Here is a 21,994-nt window from a genome sequence, read left to right as displayed (position 1 = left end):
AGTTGTATGCAACAAACAAAACTTCTTTAATAATATAGGGCCTAATTCAGAGATGGATGCAGTGTGTGGAAAGTCTAGAAAACCCTAACTGCATGCCATGGGAGTTTCTAGAGAGGAGGGGGCCCGTGTGCAGCCTCTGACACGGGCCCCCTCCTCTCCTTCCCGGCGGCCGATAGCGCACTGAGCTGTGCGCGGCCAGCGCCGGAGTTATAGACTTTGGGCACTAGAGTGTGCCCAGAGTCTATAGTGTATGCACAGGTCACCGGGAAAATGGCCCCTTACTGCGCATGCACAAACGATGGGAAAATGGCCGCCGCGGCCATTTTCCAGTCGTTTTACAGCGCCGGACCCCTGCACCGTCATGGGACTCCAGGGAGGTAAGTAATATAATGGGTGCAGGGTGTGCAGAGCGGGGCCCCCCTGGACCCAGGGGCCCATGTTCCCCGCACACCCTGCACCCATTATAGATACACCCCTGCTGCACGCGCACAAGGTGTGTGATAACGTTTGCAATTGCGTATGGAATCGCTAACACTTGGGAAGAGATTTGCGATCCCTGGGCATATGAGGGTGGAGACTGGGAGGTGACCTAAAGTGGTCGCAAAAAGGGGCTGCTTCATATGCGTGTTAGGGGAGTGTCATGGCCGTGTCTAGTAAAGCTGCTGCTGTCCCAATCGCAAATACAATGCTTCAGAGGCCACAGTAGCTAGAGTAGGCCCTAGGCTACCGCAAATATCTACCGGCGTTGCGTCTGAAAGTAGAGATGTGCGTGGACCCCCGTGTTTTGGTTTTGGTAAGAGCACCCTCAAGTGCCTGGATTTGGTTTTGAATTGGCTTTAAAATTGATAAAAACGGCTAAAATAATGTAATTTGGACCTGTTACATGCAATCCAAACCCCGAGATTTGTTCCTTAAATAAGAGTTCCAAATTTACAGCTGACCTAAGCTGGTACTTGGTTCTACTCGGAACCCCAAAAGTGATCTGAACCAGGACTTGATACGACTCGGAATCCCTAAGTTTGGTTGTGTTTGTTTTTCAGGAAAACCAGCGCTCGTCCACTCCATCGCACCACGGAGCACATATGACAAGCTGAGATTAGCATTTGCATATTCAAGCAACCAGGCCCATAGTGCAATAGCAAAAGTCCATTGTAATTGTAACTAATCAGATTTTAGAATTCTTCAGTAATAGTTCATAATCATATATATATATATATATATATATATATATTATTATATATATATATATATATCGCATTTCTCAAAATATGACAAGCACATAACATTTAGGTGAGGCAGACATCTCGGGTGCCAAAACAAGTTACTAAACACTATCTGTGCAGTCGTAACTTTTAAATTCCATTAATATAAGCAAACCAAATGGCAGGCCATTGTGCAGGCCAGCAGTGGTTCTTTAGGTGCCTTCCTGTCAGATGCTAGTCGCCACTTGCTTCATATCCTTTGTATTCGATCCTCTGTCAGACTGGGAGTGCGAGGTTGTGACATCATAGCCCAGCACTACACTCCCAGCCCATTACTGACATGGTGGAGCTGCACCAAACAGTAAAAAAGAAAAAGAAGACTTTTGTTTGGGGCCCCTGCTTGTTGTGTTATTTAAAAACATTGATAAAACTTAACATTTATTCATCATTCTTAAAATAAGGCTGGACAGACATCAAACACTCATTACTTAAAAGGAGAATCTTATAATGATCATCCTAGGTGCAATTCAATGCCCTGTTGTGATTATACAATATTTCAAGTAGCAGGTTGTTATAAATAACAATAACCAGGCAATGATTCAATATTGTCACAATTGCATAATTTTAAGTATTATGAATAAATGTTAAGTTTTATCAACGTTTAGATAACACAACAAGCAGGGCCCCCAAACAAGAGTCTTCTTTTTCTTTTTTATTGTTTGGTGAATGTCTTTTTGACTCTGGGGAGCACCACCAACATATGCTGGTTACCATTTGTGGTCATAAAACTTTTCAGTTGGTTGCATATGTACTAACTTCTACGATAAGAATCCTCTCACTCCTCTTTTGTTTTCATGGTGGAGCGGCAGCCAGGAACGTCATAGGTAAGCAGTTGCAGGCTACTCATCCACACTGAGGACTGTGGCCAGTCCTCAGTGTGGTGAAAATTAAAATATTGAATAAGTGACATTATTTCACTCATTCAGTATTTTATCCTATACATAGATTCCTCTTGCCACAATTTGACATCCACCTCTATGGGGAAAACTGCAAATAATTACAGGTTCCTTGTTGGAACCTCCAACTCACTGTACACCTCTCAGCAAGAGACCTATCCAAAAGTTCTCCATCCAAACCATCCTCCAACAGCTGACCCACCTCAGTGTCACTACATACTTTAGCCAAGGACGCATCACATCTAGCTTCAGGTGAGTCATCATCTTTTTACCTTACCTTGGCATTGCATTTTTAATCCCGTTGACCCAGCATTAGAGAAACCTAAGTTAGAGCATTGGGTATAACCTTACATGAACATCCCCAATGACCAATGAGCTCAAAACAAATGTCCCATTGGCAGCACAAACCATGACTACCCTCCAATAACTGGAGCACAACCCTTGCACAACTGAACCCCTTCATGTGCAATCAACCAGAGACAAGGTGCAGATAGATCAGCAAGAGCCGGTACACCAAAATTAATTAAAGGCTAAAGTTTTAAGGTTGTGAAGAAATGAACAATGATGTGAAACAAGAAATGTAACGACACTAACATGATGTAAAACATTTACAAGACAAATCTAAAAAGTTATAATTCATAAAGGGTGTTTAAGGACTTTAAAGTGGTATGTTTCCTACTTACGTCAGCTCTCCCATCTGGTACTGTTAAATGGCTGTGTAGAGTGATTGCACCTTGGCATTCCCAAAATCAGAAAATTGGCAGCATCTACAGTATCTATGACCATAGCGAACAAATAGGAGTCCTTGAGGAAGGAAAGGTATATGTGCTGCGCTTCGGCTTATTCTGCAGTAAGTATACAGAGAGATGTAGTCTAAAGGTCGGCAATGACAATATCGAGATTGTTAAAGTGTCAACATGCAATGTGTCAACATTCTTAGATTGGCTGCAGGCTGGATAGTTAATGTTAAGCTGGGGGTTGTTAGGTTTAGGCTGTGGGGTGGGGGTTAGGCACTAGAGTGTGGGTTAGGGGTAGGGATTAGGGTTAGAGAAGAAATAATCACCTGTATGCTGGAGGATCGGAGGTTTGACCCGGGAAGTCACACTCACATGACTGCCAAAACCCTGAAGATGCCGTTGGAGTCGCAGGTAAGTCACTGATGGGCCACCAGGGACAGTACATGGCCAACATCGACATTATGAACATGTCGCCATTCTCATGTCGATGTGATAAATGTCGTCATTGTGTTTGTCGGCCTATCATAGCCAATCCTATACAGTACAAAATTCACAATGTCCAACATCTCAAGTCCTTGCAAAGTGTGGGCACTTTCATATTCTATATATACTGTATTTGTGAACACTATTAGTACCTCTTCTATAGAAGTCAACTTGTATTTTAGGGATAGTGGTCCTATGACTAGAATTCCAGTGATTTTTTTTTTTATTGTTGAGGTGGAACCAACTGCTAAATTGAATCCATGCATCTAAATCAGATCAAACATATTTAGTTACATTATTGTATTCTTTCTCTAACACGTACACGCTGTTGATCTTGGAACCAATCAGCCTGTCACGGCGGAGTCAGGATATAACGATTCTCAGCAATACAAAGAGGAGAGGAAATTGCTTCTTGTGTCTCACAAGAAGATCTGAACTGTCTTTTATTTCTGAAACTATAGTATATAACAATTTAATAAAGTTGGTAGACGAGAACGGCAGCAACAACACAAGTAAAATTGGTGACAATGTCTGCCGTGCGGAACATCTAAAGTGCTAGAAATTGAAATTTGATGTGAACATCAGAGCCTCCTCAAGCACTCCTCTGCTAGCTAAAATGTGATCAAACATTTCTTAGATGTTCCAGGATTGCTAATAATGGGTAGCATTGTATTTGTTTGTAAAGATAACTGCGTTTGATCTTCGTCTTTCTTTCGATTGTTAAGTTTTAATTAGTTTTGTCTCCCAACTGTTCAATCCACATGATACTAAATCCTGCAAAGAGATGAATATTATTATAAAAAAAAACATATATGTACATTTCTAAGGGAACATTAATCTCCAAGCTGAAGACGATGATTTGACACTGAAGTTCAGATGGAGACAGTCACACATGTTTTTGCACCATGATGAAATTCAAAGGCAGATCTGACAGTTGGGAAAACAAGAAACTACTTCCCTTATATTTTGCAAAGTAAGTAAAAAGAACTGAGAGCAATTGTTAGGATGAAAGTGATTCTCCATTGCCTTGATGGAATTTACATATAGAACGAAGCCTTCTGGAAGACAAGACTTTGGGAAAGACCCTTGTCATGTTGTGGTTGTTTTTTTTTTTTTTTTAATTGTTGCATAAATTAAAACTGGGGATTTTAATAACACACTTGGCCAAAACGGTTCTACCACAGGCTCCAATTAATTAAAAACATTTCTTTCTATCTTGCTTTTGTCTCAAACACCCATTTTCCCACCCCACGTCACTGAGAAGAAATGTGGCCACTGCAGATTGAGATCTCCCATGCCTCAGTATTCCCAATAACATCCCTTTGTTATGCATTTAACATGCCGAGCTTACTGATCTACAACCAACACTACTCGGGGTTTGGGTATATTTTGCTGACATTCATCAAGTTGACATTCATCATGTTTATGCTGATGAAATGTCGACAAAACAGTCCTGGTGGTCCAGCGGTGATATACTTTGTGCGACAGGTCTGATGGCTCCATCGTCCTGTGGCCAGGTGATAATGACTGCTAGCATCAGGCGCTGAATAATGCCCCTAAATCAAAACCCTCCTCCTAGTGTCTAACCCTTCCCCTAGTGCCTAAATGTAACCTTTACTCCCACAGCCTAAACTTAATGCTGGCATTTTATATATTGACATTTTGAACAATGTCGCTATCCCCAACCCAAGCAGTAACCACCCCAAGCAGTAAAGATATTTTATAGCCTTGCGGGTGCCACCTCAATAAAGGCTCTGGGGAGTGGAGTTAAATAAACATTTGACTTAACTCCATCCAATACAGTTATCCTATTATGCAGTATATTTCCCTAAATCCTTTGAATGGATTGCTTGGTTTTGTTAAGGCACAAAGCTATACAGATACATTACTCTCTCAGGCAGATTTTCTACATTTCAAATTCCTCCTGTCATCCTACAGTGCTGCCCTTTCCCTCTCTAAACAGTCTTATTTCAAAAATCTCATCTCCTCCCAGTCCTCAAATACCCCAACGTCTCTTTTCCACCCTCAACTCCCTCCTCTGCCCAACCCTCCTCGTCTCCACTCCTTGCTCTCTGCCATTGACTTTGCTACCTATTTTACATCCAAAATTGATTCCATACATCATGGATATGATGTCCTCCCAGCTCTCCACCTCCTCCATTCCCAGATCACCCCTCCCCATCCATTTTACGGACTCTGACATCCTTCTCCCCTCTAACTGGAGAGGAAGATAAGGCCCTTATCCAGTCCTCCCCAACTTCCACCACTCCCCTCAACCCTATCCCCTCCCACCTCCTCTGCTACCTCTCTCCTTCTGCCTGCTCCCATCTTGCCCACCTCCTTAATCTATCCTTCTCTTCTGGCACTGTTCCTTCTACATGCAAGCATGCCCTTGTCTCCCCCATTCTTAAAAAACCTAACCTTGATCGTAACATTCTCTCTAACTATCGGCCAATCTCTCTCTTCCCTTTTGCCTCCAAACTCCTTGAGCATATTGTTTACAACCGCCTCACTACATTTCTTTTCTCCCACTCCCTCCTTCATCCTTTTCAGTCTGGCTACCATTCTCTCCACTCCACTGAAACTGCCCTCACGGAAGTCAGCAATGATCTCCTTGCTGCCAAATCAAAGGGCCACTACTCCCTGCTCATTCTCCTTGACCTCTCTGCTGCTTTTGCCACTGTGGACCACACTCTACTGCTGCAAATCCTTCACTCCCTTGGTCTACGTGACACTGCCCTCTCCTGGCTGTCCTCCTACCTCTCTGACTGTTCCTTCTCTGTTTCCTCTCACAACTCCTCTCCCCCCCCCACAGCCTCTTACAGTAGGTATTCCCCAAGGTTCTGTTCTTGGACCTCTCCTATTCTCTCTCTATACGTCCTCTCTAGGTAAACTCATCTGCTCTTTTGACCTGAATTATCATCTCTATACTGATGATACTCAGATCTACCTTTCCTCACCTGATCTTTCCCCCTCTCTACTGACTCATATCTCCAACTGTCTCTCTGCTATCTCTACCTGGATGTCCCAGCGATTTCTCAAACTTAATATGTCTAAGACTGAGCTGATAGTCTTCCCACCCTCCCACATTACATCATGACCCACTATTTATTTATCAATAGATGGCATAATTATCTCATTTAGTCCCAAAGTATGTTGTCTTGGAGTCATCCTGGACTCTTCCCTCTCCTTTTAACCACATATTCAGAACCTCTTGCAGTCCTGTCATTTCCATCTCAAGAATATTTCCAAGATCAGACCCTTTCTCACCCAGGATGCCACCAAAACCCTCATACATTCTCTGGTCATCTCCAGATTGGACTGCTGTAACCTCCTCCTATCTGGCCTTCCCAAATCCCATCTCTCTCCTCTCCAGTCTATGCTCAATGCTGCTGCTCGGCTCATCTTCCTCTCCAAATGCTCTACATCTGCCTCCCCTCTTTTACAAGCCCTCCACTGGCTCCCCTTCCCTTTCAGAACCTAATTCAAGGTTGTAACACTCACAAATCCCTCACCCATTCCTCTCCCTTTTACATCTCTGATCTCATCTCCCTTTACTCTTCTGCCCGCCCTCTTCATTCACTAAAAACACGCTGCCTTTCATGCCAATTGATTACTTCCTCTCACTCCCGCCTCCAAGATTTTGCCTGCGCTGCTCCCCACCTTTGGAACTCCCTCCCTCTCCCCATCAGACTCTGCACCTCTCTACAATCACTCAAACAAGCTCTTAAGACCCACTACTTCATTAAAGCCTTCCAACTCTAATCCTAACTTGCTGCTACATCTTCTTTGCTCCCTGCCTACCCCATCTGTATCACTCCTGTTTGTCTGCCCCTCTCTTAAAGAATGTAAGCTCTTTCGAGCAGGGCCCTCTACCCTCTTGTGCTTCTCCCTACTGTAATTTAATTTATCTCTTACTCCCCACTAGGGCAACTAACACCTGGCTGCTTATGTGGGCGTAAAGTTTGCTAATATAGCAATGTTTTTTATACATGCCCGTGTCCTGCTGTGTATTGTACTGTAAGTCACTGGTTATTTATTTGTTTATGTACTTTGTAAGGCGCTGCGGAACACTTGTGGCACCATAAAATAAATAATAATAATAATAATAATAATTACACTATGGGAGCACCATAAAGGAAATTTTGGAATCTCTGGGACATTGGTGACCTTGGCTTCATCGACAATAACAGGGAAAACCGCCAAATACTAAACAATTCTCCATTTGATTTTGCCACAGTGGTTGATTGCTTCTTTGATATCTATCTATAGCAGTGCATTGTCAAACCCGTCTATTGGTCCAGTATAGAACTTATTAATTAGCAGATTGATTTGTGAGATTCCGGTGAGTCTTCCCAATGTTTTTAAGTGTTTGGTTTTGCTTTTTAAACGATTGCCACTTTAAAATATCGGTCAGAAAATCGCCTATGCCTGCAAGTCAGAGGCTATTACATTTCCCCCAGAGACTGTTATGTGACTGGGAGACTTCTCAGCTTAGAAGTGGGTAACAGTACTTCGCCATGCAGCAGGTTACAGAAGGAGGCTGCAGCCGCACAATTACTGATCTACACTGCTGTGCTGGTAATGTCAGCAACAAAATGTCTACAGTTATGGTGTTGACATAATTAAAATGTTGACATCTGACATGTCAACATGTTTTTTTCTTAAGGGGGCGTGGCCACACCTTCCGCGGTTAGGCCACACCACCTTCACCCAGGCCCGGCTCTTGGCAGCACTGGACATTACATTACCATTTGTGGCTTCATCGGCCACACTATCGAACTTGCAACAGCCCTCTGTCTGAGTATGGCCCCTGTACGTCTCTGTATGCAGCCTTTTCAGTTACATGCCCGCGACATGCCTGTAATACTCCTATAAGGCACAATATCTCCGTGCATCTGTTTAGCCACCCCCATCAGTGGCAAACGCAAGATTTCTAGAAGGGGGTTTCCAAATGCTTGATTTTAGAGTGAGTGTGGCCAGTCCATGAAGAGGGCATAATTAGCACTAGTTCCAGCATATACAGGACCAGCGATCACAGTGAGCCATTAGATGCGGCAGTAGGTCCATCCTATCTGAGCAGAATGGTTTTTTTTTTCAGATGTGGGCTCCATTCCTGAGCATTGGAGAAAGCCTGGGAGTCTGAGGGAGCAGCAGAAGAACTTAGCACTGCCTGGACACATATGTACATATCGGTCTCCTTATGCACTGGATAGTGTATCATTATACAGTATTAATAATTAACCCTATAGATGGTCTATAGCAGTGCACCCCTAACAGTGCATGTTTTCCACATCTCCTAGCTGGTGCACAGGTATATTTATTACTGGCTGACACATTTTAAAAGATCCACAGGTGGTGCTAATCATTTCATTTGTGATACTGAACAGAACATGCAGCACTAGTAACATTCTATTACTTTTTCTATTGTGGTCAATGTGTGTGCTGGAGAGGGGGGTTTCCAGGCAGAAGGAAACCCCCCTGCGTTTGCCTATGCCCCATTACCTCCCAGTCCAAGTAACTCTCTTTACATTTCTGCTACCGTGCACCTAAATTTGTTCTGCCACTCTTTTTGAACAAAATCGGGACACATGCGCAATGCGACTCAAATGCATGAGCAGAGGAAAAACATTGCACCACTGCACATGACAACGCCATTATGTCCGCCTCAGGGGGGCCTTTAGAGTTTAGGCCAATTGAAGGTTTCTGTATAAACTTTATTAGCCAGTCTGAGCTGAAAACAGCAACTACACTGATGACTGTAATAGATTTTTTTCATGTAGTGTATTTTCATTTTATCCTCTCTTTCTATGAGAGCAGATCATTTGTTATAGGGAATAAATCCGCTGCGACAGCTTTATAGGCTTACCAAGGCTTACATTTGGTACAAACCTGTAATATTAATAAACTATTGACCGGCAATAGATTAAACAAACTAAGGATGTTCCCCAGTTACGACTTCAGAGGGACAACTTGATGTGCTATGTACTTTTAGATGCAATGAATGAAATATGCCTTTTACTTGGAAAATTAATAATTCTTTAATTAATCCAATAAACTTGCTTTGCGGCTAAATTGAAGAACGTTTTATGGAAATAAAGGTGATCATTTTATTCTGACTTGGCATGCTTGTTTAGTGAGATCAGCAATTAAATAACGAGACCATGACTTTATCATACAGGAAACAGGAAATGCTACAAGTAAATTGATAGAGTAATCACAGATTAACCTTGGCACTTATTGGGAACCTGTGGTGAGCATGGGTCAGAGGATGTAACTGCCAACTTGCAGAATTGGAGATTGCCTGTCTCCAATGCAAAAAGAGAGCTAAACAGGGATATACTGCAAAGGCGCTTTAAACGTCATGAACACTGTATCAAACCAAAAATGAAATAAAAAATACTTATTAATATTAATATTTATTAAATAGTACACGTGAAAAAGACTAGCTGCTTCCGGGAGTAAATGAATATTAGCACATAACAATCAATAAAATCAGTAGTTTGAGAGCATAGTGACTAGTAACTGACTAGTAGCATAGAGCATAGAGTACAGTCTCAATATTGTTGGTTACAAAGATGAATAATAAGTACCAGTCTCAAATGGAAACTAGGTATCAAGTCTCTTGTATCCAAGAAGTATGGTATATAAATGAGTCTTCCACAGATGTGGGGATAATAGATCACAGGTAGGCTGGAATAATAATCCTTTAGATGTAGGCAGAGTGAAACAGCAAATAGGAGAAATCCTTTGGTACTCACTGCAGTACAGTCCTCTTAATCAGACTCCGGTCTGAGAATTAGAATAGTGGTTCCAGCAGCTGCTGGGCGCAGTGTGACATGCCGGGCCGTAGGTGAAAGACAAGGGGAGCCAACTCAGGGCGATCGCTCCAAGGTGAACAATGGTTTCCCGTGTAAGCCCTAGGCCACGCTGGGCCTCCGTAGATGGCTTTTTCTTGAAACGCGTCGAAGCTACAGGTGTCATCTATTCCGGAGCACCTACTCCCCACTTGCTCCACAGTTAGAGCACCTGAATATTCAGTTTGCTGGAGCAAGCTTATACAGCCTGACGGAGACCCCGTCTGCTGAGACCTGGCATGGCCTAGGACTTACACGGGAAACCGGCGGTCATCTTGGAGCGATCGCCCTGAGTTGGTTCCCCTTGTCCTTCACCCACGGTCCGACATATCACACTGCGCCCAGCAGCTGCTGGAACCACTATGTTAATAAGAGGACTGTACTGCAGTGAGTAACAAGGGATTTCTCCTATGTGCTGTTTCATTACACTCTACCTACATCTAAAGGATTATTATTCCAGCCTGCCTGTTATTTATTATCCCCACATCTGTAGGGGACTCATTCATATACCATACTTCTTGGATGCAAGAGACTTGATCCTAGGGTAATTTACTAAGATTCGAAATGGTCCTGATTTTCAAAGTGATTTATCTCTCTGGAACTCGCCAAAATTTGGGTGATTTAATCCCTTTTATTTAACCAAATGTACCAACAGGCGATTTGAGGCTAAACGAGTTGGCCGATGGTGAAGCAGAACGAGATATCTCTCCCAAGTAACTTGTTTTGCAGGAGATTACTCACTCGAGATTGCAGTGTTTTCTTTCTGCAAATCTCTCCCGAACTAGCAGCCAGCACATATCAGTGAGATATGTGCTTGCTTCTTGTGTGTTAAGCCTTGTAAAAAATAGATATATGTTTAAAACAAAAATGACGTGAGGTACCCCCCCAAAACACTAACCAGCCTCGGGCTTGCCAGCCTGTCCTGGTTCTTAACATTACAGAGAAAAAAATGTGTAGGTATCCACTGTAATGTAAGAACCAGCACAGGCAGCAGGGACAGAGCTGGTTTTAAATATACGGAGAAAAAAAATGACGTGAGGTCCCCCATATATTTAAAACCAGCCCTGGACCCTTTCTAACGGGGGACTGATGCCACAGCCAGGGGTGCCCTTTCATGGGTCCCCCCAGCCACAGCATCAGGCCTGACCATTAGTCAGCCCACCCCTTTATTGGTGACCCCCCCAATAAAGGAGTCACCCTCTCCAGGGCACCCCTGGCCTAGGCTGATAGTCCGGGGTGACGTGTTGATAGTGTAAGGTGTAGTGTAAAATTTAGATTTTTCATCATTGTCTTTACAGTGGAACTACAGGTCCCAGCAAGCCTCCCCTGCATGCTGGTACTTGGAGAACCACAAGTACCAGCATGCGGAGCATTAAGGGCCCACTGGTATCTGTAGTTCACCTGTAAAGAAACGGTTAATAAAACACACAACACACCGTGAAAATAAAGCTTTAATGCATCCATAAACACACTTACACATACTCACCTGTTTCCAGATGTTCCAGTCCCCTTGTCAATGTGGGCTTAGCCAATGAGCGGCTCCTCCATTTGGGTCCCATCCAATGAGCAGCCGCTAATGTTAGCCGTCGCTGATTGGCCGGCGGCCCAGGACTGAAGTGAACTCGTTCCCACAGGCAGACATTAGCGCAGTGTAACAACATGCAGAAGCATGTTGTTGCACTGTATCTGGCCCACGTATTGGATTTCTGCTGAGAACATCGAGGGACATAAAGGAGAGTATTGGATCTTTTTTTACAGGTAATTCGATGGGATACTTTACGTTGACAAGGGGACATGAACATCTGGAAACAGGTGAGTATGTGTAAGTGTGTTTATGGATGCAATAAAGCTTTATTTTCACGGTGTGTTGTGTGTTTTATTAACCATTTTTTTACAGGTGAACTACAGGTACCAGTGGGCCCTTAATGCCCCGCATGCTGGTACTTGTGGTTCTAAAAGTACCAGCATGCAGGGGAGGCTTGCTGGGACTTGTAGTTCCACTGTAAAGACAATGATGAAAAATCTAATTTTTACACTACACCTTACACTATCAACCCGTCACCCACCACCCAGAGGTGACGGGGATAACCCCGGGCTATAAACTTAGGCCAGGGGTGCCCTGGAGAGGGTGATCCCTTTATTGGGGGGTTCATCAACTCTCCAGGGATCCCTGGCCTGGGCTGACTAATGGTCAGGGCTGATGCTGCGGCTGGGGGGCCCAGTGAAAGGGCTCCCCTGGCTGTGGCATCAGTCCCCCATTAGAAAGGGCCCAGGGCTGGTTTTAAATATACGGGGGATCTCACGTAATTTTTTTTCTCGGTATATTTAAAACCAGCTCTGTCTCTACTGCCTTGAGCTGGTTCTTACATTTCAGTGGTTACCTACACATTTTTTTCCCTGTAATGTTAAGAACCAGCACTAGCTGGCATGTCCGGGGCTGGTTAGTGTTTTTGGGGGGGACCTAACGTCATTTTTTTAAAGTAAATTATCCCTATTTTAGCCATTTACAGATAGAAACATACACAAATCACAATGATTTGTGTATGTTTCTGACCATCTCGCAGCTCAGGGGATTGAGAGTTTGAAAAGTGATTTTGACAGAGAGTTTGCTCCTATCTCACCCGAGCTTGTCATCCTGATTTTTGGTAAATTTGAGAGATGTAGGTTTTAAGTGAAAAGTACTTCTGATTTGGCCCGATGGTGATAAGATTCGATATTGCTGTCTCACCCGAGTTTTACGAGTGAGATGAGAGAAATCTCTCTCTAACTCACCCGACTTTGCCTTTAGTAAATTTGCAAGCAGGAAAAAAAAATCAATAAATCACCCGAGATAGTCATCTCAATCTATCTCGAATCTTAGTAAATTTACCCCCTAGTTTCCATTTGAGACTGTTACTTATTATTCATCTTTGTAACCAACAATATTGAGCCTATGGGGGTCATTCAGACCCACTCGCGAGCGGCAGTACGCTCGCAAGTGGGTCGATGGTCCCCACTGCGCATGCGCACGCCGGAGGGAGCTCCGTCGTGCGCGAGACCCGGCGAGCGAAGGACTTTCCATCGCTCCGGGTCTCGCACCAAAGGGGTGTGCTGTCGATGTTGATTAACAGCACGCCCCCTTTGGTGGGCGTGCTGGGGGCGTGCCTGCCAGACGGAGGCGTTCCCATGGGAACGCCTACCGTCTCAAGCCGGCCCCACTGACATCACTAGTGATGTCAGTGGGAGTGATTTTGGCTCTGATAGAGCCAAAATCACTCCAGGGCTTGTGGTTGAGAAACCCGACCACAGGGTTTCACTCGCAAGTCCGATGGTCACGATGGTCAAGACCATCGCGACCATCTTGTTGGACGATCGTATATGCTGTGGGTGGTGACCCACAGCTATACGAGCATCCAGGAGGACGCTCCATTTTAATGGAGGAGGGCCCTGATTCAGAGCGAGCGCTCTGGTCAGAGTGTCCGGCTCTGAATCAGGGCCTATATTCTGTGCTATATGCTACTAGTCAGTTACTAGTCACTATGCTCTCAAAATACTGATTTTATTGATTGTTATGTGCTAATATTCATTTACTCCCAGGAGCAGCTAGTCTTTTTCATGTGTACTATTTAATAAATGTATTTTTATTTACTTTTTGGTTTGATACAGTGTTCATGAAATTTTAAGCACCTTTGCAGTATATCCCTGTTTCAGTAAACTGATAAACCTGAATATAATGTGATTTGGTGGCACTTGGTATTAGAGTATTCATTAAGGATGTATGCATCTTATGCTTTAGAAAAGAAGGAGGTCACACTATCACATCACAGTGGTTGTGTGCAGAACTTCAAGGAAAAACTCAATTAGACCAGTCATGGTAACACTAACTTTACCACAGAATATTCCTGCTTTGCATATTGCGAATCAATGTACAGTATAGTGTAGGAAAGTTCAGATCTCAGATCGAGGCAAAGTGTCATCCTTCACGGACAAAACGTCATCTTTGTCCGTAAAAGATGACATTTTGCCTTGTTCTAAGATCCAAACTTGGCGGTAAGATCTGAGCCAAAAGCGGACCACTCATATCTAATTAGAATGCTGGAATGTCCCAGTAATATAGTCACCAATAGTATTATTTATTTTGTACACACCCATCGATATCGACAGCTGTAGATCTCATTTCCCTACTAGGCTGATGCGCTGTGGACTCTGTCGGGGATCAGCGGAGGGATGTTTATACATCTCGTCGGTACTGCTACCTGCTGCACCTTGGTAAAGAGGCGAAGCAGGAAGAGTTATAGCGGCACGATCCATGACACTATAATACATCTCCCCTAAGCACTAGGGGGAGTGCTAGGGTAAGGCTAAGGTATTGGAGGGTTAGGGTTAGGCTGTGGTATTTCAGGGTTAGGCACTATGGGGAGTGCTAATGTTAGGCTTTGGGATTGGATGGTTAGGCACAGTGCCAGATTAAACCCTGTGGAGGTCCCTAGACAGTCGAAATCTCGGGGTCCCCCTTGCAAATGATCTCCTAATACATTTTAAATTTGACCAACCAACAATTTTAATAAACCGAACGTAGGTTGCACAGAAAATCTTTTACAAACTGACAGCTGACAGAAAATGAGCTTTTAAGAGTCAAACTGTAATGTGAATCTGATGTCCATGGTTTATGTACTTTAAGTTGTTAATGGGTACATTACACTAATACAGTATTTTCTCCATAGAGTCTTTAATGTAAAGTTTTCATTTCTTTGAGTTGATTAATATTTTCTATCCATTGAAAACAAGTTATGAAAGCTTGATTGCCATTTTCTTTTCAGATCAAATCAATATTATATTGATCCGTTGTCGCGGGGCCAGTAACAGGGGCGGGGCCCATAAGCCAGTGCCTACTCTGCCTATTTGGTATTCCAGCACTGGTTAGGCACTAGGGGGAGGGTTAGGGTTAGGCTGTGGGATGGAAGGGTTAGGGTTAGGATGTGGGATTTAAGGGTTAGGCACTAGGAAGAGGGTTAGGGTTAAGTTGTGGGATGGGAGGGTTAAGGTTAGGCTGTAGGATGGGATGGTTAGAGTTAAGTTGTGGGACGGGAGGGTTAGGGTAGGCTGCAGGATGGGAGGGTTAGGGTAAGGCTATGGAATTGGAGGGAAAGGCACTACGGAGAGAGTTAAGGTGTGGGGTGGATGGGTTAGGGTTAGGCTGTGGGACAGAAGAGTTAGGGTTAGGCTGTGGAATGGGAGAGTTAGTTAATAGGAGGAGGGTTAGGGTTAGGCTGTGAAATGGGAGGGTTAGGCTGAGGGATGGGACGGTTACAGTTAGATTGTTGGACGGAAGTGTTAGGGTTAGGCACAAAGAGGAAACTTAGGGTTAGACACTAGGGGGAGGGTTAGGATTAGGGGTTACCGTTACTTATTGCAGGAACTGCTCCATGACAGCCGGAAGTCACAATTAGCTGACCACTGGTCTCAGTAAACATTGCCAGAGACTTTGCAGTGCTGCATCGGTACACAGGTACCCCAGGTACAGCAACCAGGCAAGTGAGCGCTGCACCGGGATACACTGTTTTGTCGATATTCTAAAAATGTCCACGTCATCAGTGTCAACAAAATATACCAAACCCCTTGTCTAGCACTGTCCCTGTCATAATCGTATAGTGTTATGTAGGGTTACCATTAGAGGAGCTAAAATGGCTACTGGAATGGGATCAGTATAATTTACCGCCGGCCGTAAATCCCGACAGCGGCAGCCAGACATGGGTGAAAATCCCGAACGGTGATTAAGGTAAGTAACCATAATCTTTCCCCCCCCTAACCCTCCTTTAGGGGTGCCTAGCCCTAACCTCCCCCCCAATGCCTAACCCTAATCCCCCCTCTAAGTGCCTAAACCTAACCCCTCCTTTGCCACTGCCTAACCCTAACCTCCCCTCCCCAGCCTAAACCTAACCCTCCCGGAGGGTGCCTAACCCTAAGTGCCCCCCGGGAGCCCCTAACCTAACCCTCCCCCCCCCCCCACGGCTGTCCACACCCAGCTTACCTTCGATTGAGATGCCGGGCGTCGGGCTCCTGGCGTAGGTAAAATGACAGGCGTCGGGATGTCGACGCCTGTCATTTACCCTTGCTGGGATTAGACAGTCGGGAAGCCTGCGGTCGGGATTCCGTCCGTCGGCTTCCCGACTGCTTCCCACTGGAATAGGAGATCTAGATGATTCACAGTTTTGGAGGGGCCTGGAAAAGTGAATTGGTTCTTTATTTCTTATGTTCCTCTGATTTGCAGGCGTGTTGCTTTCCAAAATCAAAACTCCTGTCTAAAATCTCTGTGTTTGCTCCTGATCTGTACAGGTGCAGATTACATTTATTACACATTTGTAACACTTTCAAACATTTTTTTAAAAATATGATGGTAATAACAGGTATTGCAGCGGTACTAGTATTTCTGGAAACACCCCTCTAGAAATCTTGAGTCTGCCTCTGCAATAGATAGATAGATAGATAGATAGATAGATAGATAGATAGATAGATAGATAGATAGATAGATATATTGATAAATATATATTAGATAGCTAAACAAATAGATATGACATTGATGATGAGTGATATATGGTTACAAAAGTAGATAGATGTGAGGCAGATATATAGATAGATAGATAGATAGATAGAATGTTTTTTTGAATTACCAGACCTTGCCTCGCAGGTGCTCTTGATGAAATGTTACTGTACCAAGAGCAAGCTGAAAAGGTTGAATGTTATTTTTCCAGGGTGAATGGGAAGTTCAAATGTTATCAGCATCTCAAAGCTGAAGAGCTGTAATTAGGAACTCAGACATAATTGTATTTGATTGAAGTAGAAAATCTTAGATGTGCTGGAGCAGTTTAAAAAAAAATTGCTTTCAAATGTGAAATGGGATGCACTAATGACAGCAGCAGGCGGTAAGTGAAATAAGATCACCTCTGTGGAAAGTGGCTGGACGTGCTTATCAATAGCATCTCAAATCGATATTATAGCTGAATAACAGATGTGATCACCTTGCAAATAGCATTACAAAAGCGCCTGTCCATCAAATCAAATACTGCTGTTTCCTACAAATGATTTAAGATTAAACAATATATCTAGTATCAGGTTAGTATCATGCTAGTAAACAGTCAGTGATTTGGAGCCTGATATATATATATATATATATATATATATAGGCAGTGGTGGCAGGCTGTACTGTAAATAAGGCTTTGACAGTTTTCATGTGATCTCATAAAGTATTGTTTATATAGCGCCAGAATATTCTGTTCCAATTTACAATTGGGAACACAGTAATAAAAACTTACTGGGTAATAACAGACAGACGGAGAGGTAAAAGGGCCCTGCTCGCATCTTACATTCTATAGGTAAATACATGCAAAAAAAGTATAAAACCCACACAGGAGTAATGGAATAACTAGTAGATCATAATTACTGCACCCATATCAATATGATATTGTAGGCAATTGTCGAAGTCAGATGATTGGATGAGATCAGTATGACAATTAATATCTATCGATGCTATCGTCCTTTGTCTGATAGCAATGTGACTGGCATGCTACTGCATGCCGGGGCGAATTCCACACACACACATACACAGACGCACCTATGCGAATTCAACACACAGACGCACAAATGCGAATGCATACATATAAAATGGTTCCCACACATTATAGTTAATAACCAGAGTTATTAAAGGTATTGTTAGCTAATAATTACGATGTAAGATGTATTTAAAAGAGATCTAAGGTTCAGGATACAGTAGACAAGTTTGGTATCATACTAAATCCCTGTTTATTTGCAGACACCTGTTTCTATCGGCAAAGAGATCGCATCATGCGTTCGCTAGTTATGGATGATAGGGAGTTATTGATTAGAATGCTATTTTCTTGCATGCAGTGTTGTAGTCAGTTTTAACCAGTTCTTCGGCGGGAAGCTACACAATGTGACCGTTGGAAGAATGATCCATACCCCTGATGACACCGTATGAACTGACCAATGACCAGATGGATCAGAAGCAAGAACCAATGAAAACCTGCCAACTTGTCCCTTTGTTACCTCTGTAACCTGTACCATATATAAGCTTGTGCACTGGCTGCAGTAGATAGACATCTTCTTTGCGACCGCAGACTTCTGGACTGAATGACTTTATACTGGGACCAGTGCGTGTGCGTATGTATCGGCTGTACTTATTGTATAATTATTGCTTTTTACTCTAATTGTTACACTTTTACTGTGTTACACTTCTTACATAAAATAACTTTTTTGTGCTTTGGAACCCCACGACTAGATTGGAAAGCAATCATTTTTCATTAGCGATTATAAGGCATTCATACAATATACTGCTGGGATGTGCTCCCCAGAATATGCTTGAACTGGTTACAACAAAACAGGCAGAAATAGTTATTCTATATTGGGTTCAGTTTAACCAGTGATATTTAAAACATAACTTTTATAAAGAATGATTAAAATAAAGCGAATTATAAAACCATTATGTGATGTAGTATATACAGTAGGTCGAGGAATTTGAAATAATGGTGACTGTTAAAAGAAGAGTATTCAATTATTAGTTTAATACTTATATGCTCCAAATAATTTTTGGGATGTAGTTATGTTACCAGCGTCTGGAATGCCGGCCGCCAGAATCCCAAAGTGGAAAGCGAGACTTGGGAGTAAAAACAGGCATCGAAATACAGACGCCTATCTTTAGTCCGATGCATAAATCCCAAAAGCCGTCATGAAGGTAAGCTGGGACAGGTAAGCGTTAGCCGCGGGGGGGAGGGGTGGGTTAGAATTAGGTACCCCAGGGGGAAATTAGGGTTAGGAAAGCCCAGGGGAGGGTTAAGATAGGGGAATGGAGGTTAGGGTTAGGCACCACTGGTGGGAGGTTAGGATTAGGCACCCCTGCCAGGAGGGTTAGGTTTAGGGTGCAGGAAGGGGGGTGGTTAGACACCACCGGGGGGGGGGAGAGGTTTGGGTTAGGCACCATCTTGGGGAGGTTAGGGATAGGCACCACTAAGGGAGGGTTAAAGTTAGGAGGGGGGGACAGGGGAGGGTTAGGGTACTTGCCAGCCCTAGTTGTGATGTAGAGCCTTCGGTCTTCCGGCATCGGTATTTCATCCAGCGACTAATCAGCCGTCGGCATTACATACTGATTCCGTAACTAATAATGTAATTTTCTAATGTAATGCACTCTATCATATACTAGGTACTAGTGCTTAGTTACCGCTAACAGTGAAGAATAAGGTTTTATGATAGTATTGAGTACCTAGGGGGATAATTACCACCTTACGTTGAGTACCAATATCCCCTCAAACTTAACAAGTTCAAATATCCTTAATCAAATGAGCAGAATCATATTGGCCCATGGAAAAATAAGCTGCCTTAAGATATAATAATAGGTAAGGACTAAGGAATATATTTGTAATACCTCACATATCAGGATATGTAATACCCCACTATGCGAGGCATTACATATTTTCTAATTGTCGATTTTAATAGATTTTGATAGATTTAAAATCGATCATTATCGATCTACAACTATGTTGTGTTTCTAAAGATAATTTACGAACAGACAAATTTTGATTTGGTTTTTAAGCATTAGTAATTGTGTGATTTAGCCCCAGAAACACAACAGCGATTTAGATTGATTTTAATTGACCTATAGTATCTTTCGGTCTCACTTAAACAGCTGAATGAATCTTCTGACAATAAGCTGTTCCCATAGACTGATAACATATTTTGACAAGCACTATCCTAGTAATCTAGAGAGTTTCATTGTAACTGAATTTACTATACAGGTAGTATCCTTTGTATTTGAGACATTGACTCCACCCAACTATTAACACTCAGAGGGGTAAATTTACTAAAGTGAGAGTTTTTAGAAGTGGAGATGTTGCCCATAGCAACCAATCAGAGTCTACATAACATTTAAGAACCACCTTCTAGAAGATAATAGCTAGAATCTGATTGGTTGCTATGGGCAATATCTCCATTTCTAAAAACTCTCACTTTAGTAAATTTACCCCAGAGGGCCTGATTCTAAAGTGGGAGTAAAGCAAAAAAGAGCGACTGACTTTGCCACTGGTCAAACCATGTTGCAATGCAAGGGGTGCAAATATGAGGGTGGATCCAAAAGTCTGTGTCCTGGTCATGAATTACAGAGAAAATTAAGTTCAAATGGTATTTATTTATTTAAAAGTCTGGTAATTGGTCCATAAACCGGTCCTGTACAGCAGTCATGTCATCGTCATCAGATGCAAAAGTCTTCCCATGAATGCATACCTCCCAACATGACCCTCTCCAGGAGGGACACAATGCTCTGGTCCTGGACTTCCCTGGTAATGTATGATTGGTGGAGGCTCCAGAGGTGGGGCTGCAGCACAGTCCAAAATTCAAATAGGGGAGTCACACCAACTGCCAGTCAGTCCCAGCCAGTGATGTTTGGCAGCGTGTGAAATGACAGTTGGTGTGACTCCCCTATTTGAATTTTGAACTGCGCTGCAGCCCCACCTCTTACCAGGGAAGTCCAGGAACAGAGCATTGTGTCCCTCATTCAGAGGCGGTCACTCGGGAGCGATCGGTCACACCCAAAGTGATCGAGAATATGCAAAAAGAGCGCTCAATCGCAACGCACATCGTAAGTGCGGAAACACGCACAACAATGAAAGCACACCTCCTATCTCTACGGCCTAATTCAGAGTCGGTCGCAGGCGGCAACCTACGTCAGCACGATTAACACCTGTTACAGTGTTAATTGCCTACAGACCCTGGGCTACCTTTAGCACTACGAGCAGTAGCATCGTTATTGCAACGAGATGACGTGTGTGATGACTCGCTCAGTAATATATGCACGCCCTTAAAACGCTCTTTTTAAGGTCAACCACGCCTGCGTGTGCACCACCACAGCCCCGTTCACAAGCACCTTCCCCAGTAACGACCCACAAACGGCATGAAATGTCAATCACAGCTACGACCTCGTAGTGACTAACGAGCAAAAGGATTGCGGTTGGAAAGACAGACTTGCGCATGCGCACTGCCATGTACACGCATGCGCAGTTGAAAAAAACATCGCTCGCTACGTCCAATCCGTCCGTGCAACCGCCTCTGAATGAGGTCCTGTGTCCCTCCTGGAGAGGGTCATGTTGGGAGGTATGCGAATGTGGCCCTTGAGCCTGAGTGTGAATATCAGTAAGTGTCATCTTCTTAATTTGCAGATATTTAATGACGGCTTGAATTTCAGTCTTCTCCATTTTTCAGTATTCTCCAGTTTTTAACTTTAGTTGTTCCATTTATTATTCAATATCTTCAAAAATAAAAGAATTGTGCTGTGATTTTACACAGTGTTCTACTAAGATCTCTAGTACATACATACAGAAAATCAATACGGGCAACATCTCCTACTACAAGTGTTGGACAACTTCATTTTTACACTGCAACATGCTTGCCTACTCTCCCAGATTGCCTGGGAGGCTCCCGAAAATAATGTGTCGCTCCGAATATCCTGGAAGAGTGGGCAAGTCTGAAGTGGGTGAGTGAAGCGAGCAGTACAGATGGCTGATTCACATTGAATTACACAATCGTGGCTTTGCCCCCTGCTTCGCAATGCCAGTAATTGCAGCATTGTATAGCGTAGGGCAGGGTCACGGTGACACAATTGTGTTGTAACGCCCCCTGCACTGCCCACTTTTGCAGCATCATGTCCCCTGCAGTGCCAACCTGACTGCCCCCTCCTGGAGGGGATAGCCCAAAAGCCGGCAAATATGCACTGAAAT

The sequence above is a fragment of the Taudactylus pleione genome, unplaced genomic scaffold (genome assembly GCF_031769625.1).
Source record: "Taudactylus pleione unplaced genomic scaffold, aTauple2 ptg000652l, whole genome shotgun sequence".
NCBI classification, from domain to species: Eukaryota; Metazoa; Chordata; class Amphibia; order Anura; family Myobatrachidae; genus Taudactylus; species Taudactylus pleione.
This window is presented reverse-complemented; position numbering follows the sequence as displayed.